The sequence below is a fragment of the Takifugu flavidus genome, chromosome 9 (genome assembly GCF_003711565.1).
Source record: "Takifugu flavidus isolate HTHZ2018 chromosome 9, ASM371156v2, whole genome shotgun sequence".
Classification (NCBI taxonomy): Eukaryota; Metazoa; Chordata; class Actinopteri; order Tetraodontiformes; family Tetraodontidae; genus Takifugu; species Takifugu flavidus.
The window spans coordinates 2,317,837-2,329,954 of NC_079528.1; the positions used below are offsets into that span (position 1 = coordinate 2,317,837).

General features: G+C 43.9%; 2 long non-coding RNA genes across 2 annotated transcripts; one reads left to right on the forward strand and one right to left on the reverse strand.

The window, feature by feature from the left end:
* The first annotated feature begins 5,140 nt into the window (after positions 1 to 5,140).
* On the forward strand, positions 5,141 to 6,440 carry LOC130531270 (uncharacterized). Its single transcript, XR_008952059.1, has 3 exons — positions 5,141 to 5,353; positions 5,642 to 5,724; positions 5,801 to 6,440. It is a non-coding gene; the product is annotated as an uncharacterized LOC130531270 (long non-coding RNA).
* Positions 5,353 to 12,118, reverse strand: LOC130531269 (uncharacterized). The gene is made up of 2 exons (XR_008952058.1): positions 11,444 to 12,118; positions 5,353 to 5,496 (listed from the first exon to the last, which is right to left on the reverse strand). It is a non-coding gene; the product is annotated as an uncharacterized LOC130531269 (long non-coding RNA).

A 12,118-nucleotide genomic window follows, 5' to 3' on the forward strand; every position in this document is an offset into this window, starting at 1 on the left:
TGCTAACAGATTAAAAACAGAAAGTGTTTCCTTATAAAAGTGCACCTGAGGCTGCCTCAGTGCACACTGACACATCCTGCTTGGTTAAAGTGACAGATTTCTTTTCTCTTTCTGTTATATAATGGAACATCTCCAATGTTCCGGCCTCGGGGGTTAGTTCTAAAACGCTTGTTATTGGGAGGGCTGCCGTTTTCACTTTGATGGCTGCATGAAGACTACAAGTGCACATCATCGTACCACCATCATCTCCAGAAATAGGCACAAACGGCTCATTTTGACCTCAAAGCTTTAAAAGGGAAGAAAAATCAATATTCTACACTCATCTTGCTGGTGCCACGAGCTTTGTAAATTAGCGTTCACCAATCTCTCCAATGTAGCGCTCACCTCTTTGAGCCATCTGAGGATCCCTGCTCTGTCTGTGGGGTCTCTGTATTATCAGAGTGCAGCACACATGCCTGCAGCTCTGCTGCTCGGTCCCGCCCAATTCTCCTGTTTTGCCCATTTGTTGATCTGCACTTGGTCGCTGTATTTATTGCAGCCTCTTGCGTAGAGTCGTGCCTGCAGCAGTTTCTCAGCAGGCCACAGAACATCCAGTAAGTCGCTTGGATATGTGCTCCTGCAGCCAAAACATGAATTCAGATGTGATTGTTCACAGCCAGATTAATACGCAGGGCTGCTGATTGCTGTTAAATGCACCTCAAGGCTGGAAACGGGGCAAATTAGACTTTTAGTCTATTCAGCAACCATAAAATTCATCACAGAGAAAATGTTTGTGCCTCTTGCGGATTGTATTTCCTTTAAAAACCTTCAGAAGCTTTGATGCTTGAGTTTCTGTACCAATGCAAAGGCAGTGTGTATCAGAAAGGATGTGTACTATGAAGCGACTGTAATCCTGTAAGATAAGATCAGTTAACTGCAGGCAGACAGGAACAAAGGAATTCATCTTTGCGGCCGATCTAACGGTACTGGTCCAAAACGACGTCATCCGATTTGAGGTCGTGTTTGATCATTTTGCCACCGCCGACTGTGCCTCGCAGGGAAATTGAGTGGATTCTATTTCTGTGGGAAATTATGACTGTGGAAGAAGAGTTCATGATATCAGAGTATCCTTGAGTTGCTCTCTGCACTGGAAGAAGAGGTGCTTCCCCCCTATTCCAAAACACACACACACACACACACACACACACACACACACACACACACACACACACACAGTGACCTCTTGTATACCTCTAACATAGATAAGAGATTAAAAAAAAACTAACATAATGACCTGTAGCGTTTCCAGGTCAAAAAGCAACAAAAACCATCTAAGTTGATACTGATAAAGGTTCAAAAACACTACAAACTTTCCATAGGGGGTACCCCGACCCTGAACCTCCCCTGTCCATGGCCAGGATCTAATATAACAGTTACACAGATCCAGAAAAATCTATATTTTATATTTGTTTAAAGGTTACACATAAATCCACACAGTAGCGGAGTCCACAGAGTATCTACCTAAATTGAAATAACATTTTCCAACACACACACACACACACACACACACACACACACACACACACACACACACACACACACACACACACACACAAAGAAAACAAAATTAACCCCAGTACAGTTTTTATGCTCCATAGGGAAGGAGATGCTGCCATGAAAGAATCAACTGGCTTGTACATATATCGGCTAAGTGATGGGGTTTTATACCTGCTTTATCATTTCCATGGAAACTGGAGAATAGAGAGCTGGGCTGTGTGATATGGAATTTGACTGGCTCTTTTGACAGGTTTTCAAATTTCTAATATATCATTAATGAAATAATAGTCATTAAGACACAACATTGTCGTTGGCGTTTAGCAGTTCTGTAACATTGGTAGGTTGAATGAATGTATTTATTGATTTATTGAAAAGAGGCGGGTCCTACCGCAGCAAACGCTCACCCACTTAATATGCATTTATTTCCCCCTACTGGTCGCGAAGTGACACTACACATCCCCGTCCTTCATTTCACGATTCAAATCTAAATTACTGCTGTAAAATAGAGATACAGGCAGATAGCAGGCATACATGCGAAAGTCTAGCATATTTATATGACAGATTGCAGTCAGTGGAGCATGTCACTGCCAGCCTTTGGGTTTATAGCTGTTATCAAACTGGTCTGGTTCAGACCTCTGCTGATTTGTGTTATCCTCGCATTTAATGTGTCCAGCGCCTCCCCTCTTTTTTGATCCAAGAATTTACTTCCAGGCCAGATGACACAGCAATGCCTGTCTTCATCTGGGTGCACTTTACATTTAAAAAAAAAAAGCCAGTCATGCAAACCTGTTCTGATGTTGAGCCACTGGGAATAAAACAGGTGGTGCCTCCCCCTCTTGTGGTTTGATGCAATATTACACTGGTTTGCAGTTGCGTCTCTTCACTGCGCCCAGTTATTAGAGCTCACTGAGGCTGAAACTGAGCTCCAGGTTTTGTTTCTTGTGTTTTTTAATTTGCCAAAGCAGATAGAAATATTCCGGCGCATGGATGGTCCCGAGCGAGCCTAATGTGTAAGAGAAAGAAAGAAAGAAAAAGAAAGCATTGAGTGGCAGAACTTTCGGGATTGCCTCATTTCATTTGAAGTGCACTTTATTGTTGAAGTGTTCCAGCCCATTCAGAGCTGGGATTGTTTCTGCACTTCGCAGGCAGCTCCAGTTTGGATTGATTCTTGGTCTCGTGATACCGGTATAAATAGCCGTATTCTCCACGGGCTAGATCCAATTTAGCCAGCCCGTGTCTCCACAGTGACGGTTGATGGTAAATGTAGTCACGGTGATGGCCTTTCATAGAAAATGTAATGATTGTTCTGTAAATCGAGACCACAATTCACGGCTCCGCTGTGACCCTTTAAGTCCCAGGTGACGTGACATTTGCTTGCTTCGCCTTTAAAGCGGTGGTGGGGATGATGTGTGTGTGTGTGTGTGTGTGTGTGTGTGGGGGGGGGGGGGGGGGGGGGGCGTTTCCTCCAGATTCGTGTGTCTGTGCGTGTTTATTCGACAGTGGAAATGAGTGCTCAGAAAGCACATTGGAACATGTGCACAAAGCACATGTTCCACCATGCGTTGAGACTCCGCCGCCCCCTCCGAGGGCGCCTGGCCTGCACACTATGGATGGTGGCGTGAGTAATGGTATGCAAGAGCTGGTGGAGACATCACAGCACAGTTTCATGGGGATGCTCATCTGTGTGAACAAAATATATAATAATACAGCGCAGAAAGATGGAATCATGTCTCTGCAGGACAGTAAAAAAAGTCTTGATTCTTCCTGTAGTGAATGGATTTATTCCCCTTTTCTCGCTTCTCGAGTGTGTTCATGTGATCCCGCCTGTGTGGCAGCTCGCTGGGTTAAAGCCACGTGGAATGTAAATGGTCGGAGTTGGCGCGGCATCACGGTAAAAGCTTTTTGAACCGTGGCCCTGCGCAACGTGGCGAGTTCATTTCTTGCATTTTGGTGAAAGTTGTCGACGGCTGCTTTGGTTCGCAGGGTCTCCATTAAAGGCCGACTCCGGCCGCTCTCATCACGCCGGGGAAAAGGCTCCGTGAGAACGAGAATCACCAAAACACATTTGGCATGCTGCAAACACAACCAGCTGTCTGTCCGTCCTACTGCTTTGTCCCCTGAGACAGATTGTCTATATCCCGTTCGGATTTGTTGCATCCAGTTTCTATTTAAAAACTGATTGACTCCAGCCTCCCCCCCCCCCCATCCGCAGTCATCAACAAATAATTTACCTTGTTGTTATCAAGGAGCAGATACTGGGAGGGAAAATAAATCTCAAATTTGTTAGGCCAGAACATTCCAATCGAATCAATTGTTTATTAGGGACCAACAGAGGGAAGAGAGATGAAAATACTCCACCGCGGACGTGTCGGCGTGATTGCGTTGAAGGCTTTTTTTAACCCGTGTCGTTATGTCTGAATGGCTTCACCCACCTCAGGAGGGTCGTTACCCTCAAGAAGGCAGCATATTACTGTGCTATAAATGGCACCGTGGTGTCCTCCGCCACTCGGGACATCCTTCCACCTCCAGGTAGAACGCTGATATACAGTTAACAATAAATGCACCACGGTAAACACATTCATGACGGCGACGGCGTGTGGATGGTTTGCCAATCGATATTCACTTTGATTGATAGATGTGCTTTAGCGGGTTTAATGCAACACTCGATGGCCTAATGGGTAAGTTATCATTACGGCTGCGAGGATTACATGCTGTTTATTCACACGTGCACGCGATGACAGGGTAATGTGGGGTGCACCTTGGCACAATGTAGCTCCAGGAACAGCACGTCACGGCACAGTCTGGATCTGGGGTTGCTCGTTCTTTAACATTCTGAGGAAACCTGTGCCGCTCTGATTTACATTCTAAGCTTTAATGCTGATAAATGCGGAAGAATTCAACAGTGCTGTGAAAATGGCTTTGCAAAGGTCTGTAAATACCACCGGTGAGCGTATTACACATGAAAACACACTGTGGCGTCTGGGTGGATGTGAAAGCATAATGGGATAGACTGTATTATCACCAGACTGAGAAGGCTGCTATTGGGGAAATTAGGTTTTTGGGGCAGGAAGGCTTCATCTGAATAACTTACCCACACAAAGCTAATTGCTATGCATGCACTGTTTTGAAGGTCAAGGAATTTCTACACAGTTTTGGGCTGGAGGCATTTCTAAGGGGATCAAACCGGGGATGGCTTTCAGGTGCAGGTTTATGATCTCAGGCTGCTCTTCTTGTATCGTGCATGTCAAGTCTTTGCCAGCGTGACCGTGTTTACGTACTGCTGTTAACGCAAGTCCTCTTCTGCATTCCACACACATATACGACAAGAAATAAATGGCTCAGATTGCTTAATAAAACATATTAGCAGGGGGTTTACATCCATTTACCCTGTTATGTTGTATTTCTGTGTTTCCGTGACAGATGTATTATTAATCCCTTCCTAATCATTTCAACCACAGTCATCACAGTCACACCCAAAGCCATTAGCAGAAATGCTAGTTCATGTTGTTCCAACACTATTATCTAACTTCCACTGTCAGTTTCTCTCACTCCAACCTTGCATTCTTTTACAGTTGTGTTATTCGGCATTCCTGATCACGCTGACAACTCTGCGGTGTGACACAGGAAGGAGAGGGAGGTCAGAGGAAGCTGGTACAAAGCTAGCGAAAGCTATTTCTGCCATTCTGTATTCGTCCGTGATAGATGTGGCAGATCTGGCCTCTGTTTTACAGAAGCAACACGGCTGAGATGCTGACATGTAAATACGGATCAGCAGGGCATTTACACAGTATGTAAATCCAACCTTTTCAGGCTTAGTGTAAGTCTGAATGCTTCTTTTTAATCAGTCATAACAATGCATTAATTACAATGAAACTGGTCGCTGATACATAATAAATACGTGATGAGCTTCTTGGCAGCAACGCGCGCACGCGGGGGGGGGGCATCCTTTCCTCCTTCACCCTAAAATGTATGTATAAATATTAATCAATGGAAATACAGAAGTGAAAGAAAAGAGGGAGGCAAAAATCAATTCCAATCAGCGAGATCTTCACCTTGCTCACCATAGCAGAAGGAAAATAAATAACATTTTCAACCTTCACTAAAGGAGGTCCGTGGCGTTCACCTCCCCGGACTCTGCAGACAGTTCGACCGCAGTGGGGTTATCGTGCCCTGTGATAGCACCTGAAGGTATTTACATTTCACAGGACTTGGTAAGCAAAACGTTGCTAAGCTTCCTAACGCGGTTTGTGAATACCGATTATAGGAACCATGGCGACTGAAGATCAGTGACCCGTGAAAGGGTTTATCCCAGCAGTCACTGGGTGAGAGGCAGCAGTGGACTATGGGAGGAAACCAGAACACCTGGAGAAAACCCACACAGGGATGGACAACAGACCCAGTTAGGATCAAACGTCTGTGGATCATGGATGATGGATTATGGATAGCAGATAGATGTAGATAGATGTGTATAAAAGGCTAGTTAACACTATGTTATGCTTGTAGAAAGACATATGATCTTTATCAAATAGATATACAGTATATAGATGGTCTTCTATATATAGATATTCAGTTGGCCATGTACTAAATGTAATGGTGTTTTTGGCCAGCAGAAGATGAAAGTGCAGAGAAAATCACACAATTACTGCTGTGTTTGTTTGAATGTCATAAAAGCTAATATTATTCTATCCACAGTCTTTGGTCGATCCTGAATCATATTTAATTTCACTGTTTTCAAGAAAATGCAAATGAATGTCTGTTTGCTGATTTATTTTTGTTCTGCGGTTAATTAGTTGATTTATTTGAGGACACACACACAGGCACATATACAGTATATCCATATGTGTGTGTGTAGAGTGTACTGGTTTCATTGTAAACACTGGTAATATCACATTTCTTGATTTAAACACGAGCTTGTTAATTTGTGTTCTTTTGGGGAGGTGACATCTGTCTTGTAACCACCCCGCCCGAACCCATCACCACAAGCAGCCCAACTGAGTCTTCTACAATGGGAACAAGAGGTGAAGGATGTCAGGCAATGTCAAAGTAGGCGAGTTCCTTAAAACCTTTGCAAGCGCAGCCGTGATTTCAGCCCCATCTTTCAACCGTCAGTCCTTCCAAAGTGAAAACTGCGCACCTATGCTGTGAATACGGTTGCTTTCCAATTGATTTCCTGCTAGCTTTGATGAGCCCTATGTGTGAGTGGAGGCAGACCAAGACAGCTGTCGGGATGCATTTTTCATAAGGAATCCATCCCTGCGGGCATAGCCCCTCCAATACGGTATGAAACATTTACCACAATCAGTAAAATGAAGCTCAGCAATCAGCAAGAAATGAGCTGGAGGTGAAGAAAGCGGTATGATGTGGGAGAAAAGTGCTTGACCGAAGCTCTTTGGCATGAATGCAGTGGGAGAGCTGCTGCTGCTGGTGCTCTGCACCATCACCAGCGGATGGTTTCTTCTTCTTCCAGGACTTTTGATCAGTGTTTCCCTGATTTTCCAGCCTATCGCCTCTCATCGCCATGCTTGATGGTCTCATTACACAGCATATTTTTAGACAGGCTGCATCGTGTTTGTTATGGTTTGTTGCATCACTTTAGATCCGCCGCTGAACTCTAGATCCCCACGCTGGAAGACAACAACAGTTCCACCTGAAATTGCAATGTGCCAGTGTCCTCCGCTATCACTTTGTCTTGTACACCCCCCTCCCCAGAGAGACGCTGCAGTCGACTTCACTTTAACCCCAGGATTACACTTTTCACTACCTTGTGCATTATCCTGGCATGGCTGTTTTGCTGCAAAGTGCCTGTCATCTCTGCTACATGGCTTATTCTGGGGACATAAATCTTCCCGCCGCAGTTTGGGTCTGTTCTGCCGATCCAGCTGCAATTAAAGAACTTGTCAATAAAGGGTCAGTAAACAAAATGTCAGTTTGCAACACCCATCATTACTGGACAAATTATTACAATTAGTCATTGTTAGCCCTTTGGCATTTAATCTGTGCCAGATATCTTAATCATTTGCTAGCTAATGTTACATAACATTGCATGGTTTTCCTTCTGGTCACAGTAAATATGGTCTTATAGATTTGGGGATTTCAGTTTCTCAGTGATGCAAATGGTTTCAGACAATAGCGTTCCTTCAGCCAGTAATTATGGGCTGTTTATTCATTCCCAACAGCCTCATGTTCCCCACGCTGTTTGGGTAGTTGTGGAGGTATCGCATGTTCCATGGTTAAGACTTTGTGCTGTGTGTTTCGGCTTAAAATAACATAATGAAAGGGAGCAGAATCCCTCAAAAGAGAAGCAGGTGCTACACAATTGGTTAAAAATAGGTAAAAAGCTCTGTGATGTCTATGAAAGAACTGCAGTTTCTATTGAGCCTCTGCAGCTTTGCACAGAGGAATGATTCTCCGCGCTTTCTGCGTCTAATCACAAGTCCGTTGCAGCTTTCAGAATTCTCGCTTTGCGCTGTACTGAGTGCATTGCTTGATCAAGAAATGCAGATGAATCAACGGGAACATCAGCTGCAGCATTCGTATGCGCAGTGCACTCCGATTTGCTAGTTGGCGTTCAGAACCAGAGCAGGACGCCTTGTCCGGCCTGAGAAATCAATTCTTCCTTTTTCTTGCTACAAGAGATTCATCTCCTCTTATGAAATATCACGAAATTTTGACGCTTGGCATTCCCCTTTATTGGCAACATTGACATGTCAAAATAGAAATCCATAAACCGCAGAGTATTAAAGAGGACAGTTCGGTGTGATTGATTAGACATCCAGCTGACAGATGCCCCAAGATTGTTTACTGTGATCAGCCCTGGCAACGATCTGGTGGGTATTACGGTCTGATCCGGCTGTATTTCACTGTTCAAAGCCAACTAAACTTACCCACATCGCCACAGGAATCATGCTTTCAGGTAAAAAGGAGTACTTTTCTCTCCAAAGTGCAGCACAGCTCTGCTGTGTGTGATGCCCTGACACGGCTGAATTTAATGCTTTATCTTGCTGGAAAACACATTTAAACCAAGGGCCACTTTGACTTATTTGGGGTTATTTATCCATAGTTAGGATTGTCAAGAGGAATGTCTCAGAAATGGATGACCATCGCCATTATTCCTTCAGAAAACTGTTTGTTTTGTACAAGTTTCCGCGCATGGATAAATAGCTTGTTCTTCCCTCTTGTTCTTTGTAATTCAGAGCACAGTTCTATTTGCCTCTTAAAATTCAATACCCTGGAGGTGAAGATGTCTTTTCCTGGTACCGGGTTCCTTTCGGAACTTTTTATTCAGGCATTCCTCCTCATTATCCATTCAAATCACAACAGCACTTCAGGTGAAAGTGACAGACGGGAGCTCAAGAAGCGAACCAAAAATAACTGATCTATGGGTGACATCGTCCCCGCCACAAGTCTTTATATCAGAAAGAATCAGCGTCAGACCAAGAGAGGGTGGCTTTTTCTTGCTGCCTGCTCTTTGCCTTCATTGACCCACGCTCTGCATGGTGTCCAAAAAAGACATGGTCCAGCATGCAGAAAGAAATACTATTCGTTTCCATTTTTCTCATCCGTTTGGTTGCCGTGTGTTCATGTTCAGAAAGTGTTAGCGTGTGAAACATGATTCTGTAGATATCCGGCCTCTGCAGAAGTCAGAGGAACTAAAACAATATCCAACCAACGGCAGATCTCCTGGTGATGGGCCAGAGCGGGGGCAAGGGTGGTTTGATCATCTCCAGCGTGACATTACTGTAAATTACATCTCTGCGGTTTACAGAGGAAACGCTGACTGCTGAGCTCACTGTTTCTGCTCGTCGTGCAACTCTTCACAATTAGCTGAGGGATGGAATCAGGTTTAGTTTGACTCCTTCTTCATACCTGCTGCTGTTTAAAACATTCATTCTTGGAGACGAATGACTTTGATGTTGTGGTAAATGAATTATTGATGTCAGTGCTCCCTCAGGTTTGATTCATGTGTTTTACAGCAGCATCCAGTTAAACTTGCTCTGATTTACTGGCACAGTTGGCACACGTTCCATGATTAACTAACTCGAGATTAAGTGTTTATCACAGTTTACTTCAGTCCTCTCTGTGGGGGACGAGAGCTACAGATCGCTATTGTGTCTTGGAAAATGGGTGTGCTAAGTAATCCTTCTGCCTTTTATTTTTTTATTTTAGAGAAATGTGCCTTCTCTAGTATTCTGCGCGTGAGTTATTTCACAAATCTAATATTTTCAATTGAATCTTTTATTAAGAAATCATTTACAAGGGCTTGGACAGGTTTGTGCCTGTGAAGACGTGGGATCTGTGCCCGTGATTTCAATAACCAATCATCGGCTGTGTCAGGAGTGGGAGGCTGCTCTCATTGAATTACAGCACCTCTGCTGCTGCAGCCACTAAAGGGTGAGTCAACCTCGCATGTGTTAGTCACTTTGATGCATTTTCATTAAAATAAATATGGTGTAAATGGCTGAGGGTGTATCCTGGCCGGTCACATCTATTTGTTTCCTGAATAGCTCATGCAAACCAGCCCTGATGATGTCATGGCTCTCTGCATCAATACTGAAAGGTAATTTCCTCTTCCTCCTGTAGCTTACTCTGTACACTATATCACACGCTGGGCTCAATTTCCAATTTACCACAAGACTGATTGGGCTGTTCCTGCTATTTATCTGAGAACAGATTACCTACCAGTGTTATAAAATTCCTCTGGAAATTAGCTCACTATTTATTTGATTATTTGTCATGGAACCTTCCTCAGGTGGCCGCCATAATGTGCCATCTGCCCCTCGCTGTCATACTCTGACACATATTGTTGAAGAGGCAGAATGCATCCTTACAAACACCAATCTACCATTTAGGTCTAAAATAGAGATAATCAACCTGTTCTTCTCACAGATCTCATTTGGTATTTGGCAGCCAACTCTGACATTTTGGCACATGCATGCAACCCAAAGCGGCTCGATAATGTTCTAATTAGGGACCTCAGGCTACGGGGCATCAGTGGGTTTGAAACCTCAAACATTCATTTAAAAAAATCTTCTATAAAACTAAAAGGTGTATGAACAAATGACGAAATGTATGATATTGACAAAATCCAAGTGCGCATAGACAATTTCTGTATAAAAACTGTGACATCTGTGTATGATACAGCACATCAGCCTTAGGGGAAACTTAATTTACATAAAAATATACATTCAGACATTATTCCACTTTAGTTTTGTTCCTCCAGACACTGGATGCAAAATGATAAGCACAGCAAGGTTGTCTGAACCTGTAACTCATTACAGACAGAAAATGCTTCCTCCCTGTTCTTCACCTTACCTTTAGCCTGAATTCCACTCAGAAAAAGAGAAATTAGGGCAGCGGTGCTCAGGAGAATTTTGGTATAAAACAAGGTTTCTGGAATAGCATTTGCACTGTGAGTGACGAGCTTGTCACCGGGGGCTGGTAATTGCATTTTACCCAGTAATCACTGACTGTGTGAAACACACTATTGTCTTCATATCTGTGAAGCATCCAGGGATGAGATGACAAAGGGAATTTCCTTGAGAGCATAAGAGAGCACATTGCATGCATTTGTTTGAATGTGAGTGGGAGTGTATCTTTCAAATCTCTTTGAAGGTGGTCTGAAGTTCCCATTCAGACTAAACACTAAAGCCTAACGTCTGAAAGGGGTGTGTCTGTGCTATTCAGAATAATGATCTCTGGCGAACGATTCATCTAAATCAAACCGGCAGGTGGAGCTCAACAGACCAGCCTTGAGTTAATGGCAGTTGATTCATCAGCGTTGCCCCCACCTCTGCTGTCTACTCATATGTCAAGTCTGTCTCTGAACCATGATGTCACAATTCTCACACTTAAATGTGAACATGTCTGATCTGACCTTTTATGCGCTGACGTGTTTTCTTTTTCTCACCTTCATGAAAGAATGAACATCACCACAGCATTGAGGAGGAACGTCGGCGTCCGTAGCCCCTATTGACTTCCCGTTCCCGGGGCATAGCCGCGGAAGAATGATGCATTCACTGCGAGACGCTGATTGCTATTCATGTAGGTGCGCGGTCCCACTCCGGAAGGGGGGAGCCTACAGATGACATCATGGAGCTCCATGGTCGGCTGTCAGGATGAGTCAGGTGAATGTGGGCAGAATGAAAGTCACAGCATTCCTTATGTTGCGGAACAAAATCGTCCTGCGGTGAGGACACTTCTTATTCGGTCAGCATCAAAACATGAGTAAGCAGACGGAAGTTAAACTGTACAGTCTATTCCACATCTGCGAAACAACAGATAATCCCACAGGAGCGGCTGGCACTCACCTCCCTTATCAGAATACGACAGCATCAGCACTACAGTTGGATAAAAAAGAAGCTAGATTGAAACATAAAACCAATCTTTAGAACAGCCGACTAGGAAACCATAAAATACATTTTAAAACATAATTGATTAACTCCGAACAGTCTAAGGAGAGGAGTGTTTCCTTCTTCCATCGGTGCCACATTTTTGCATGTGCTCCGTAATATATTCGGTGCGCAAAAACATGGGCACGTCCTGATAATGAGCAGGAATTATTTATAGCGTGCTGTATGCTTAT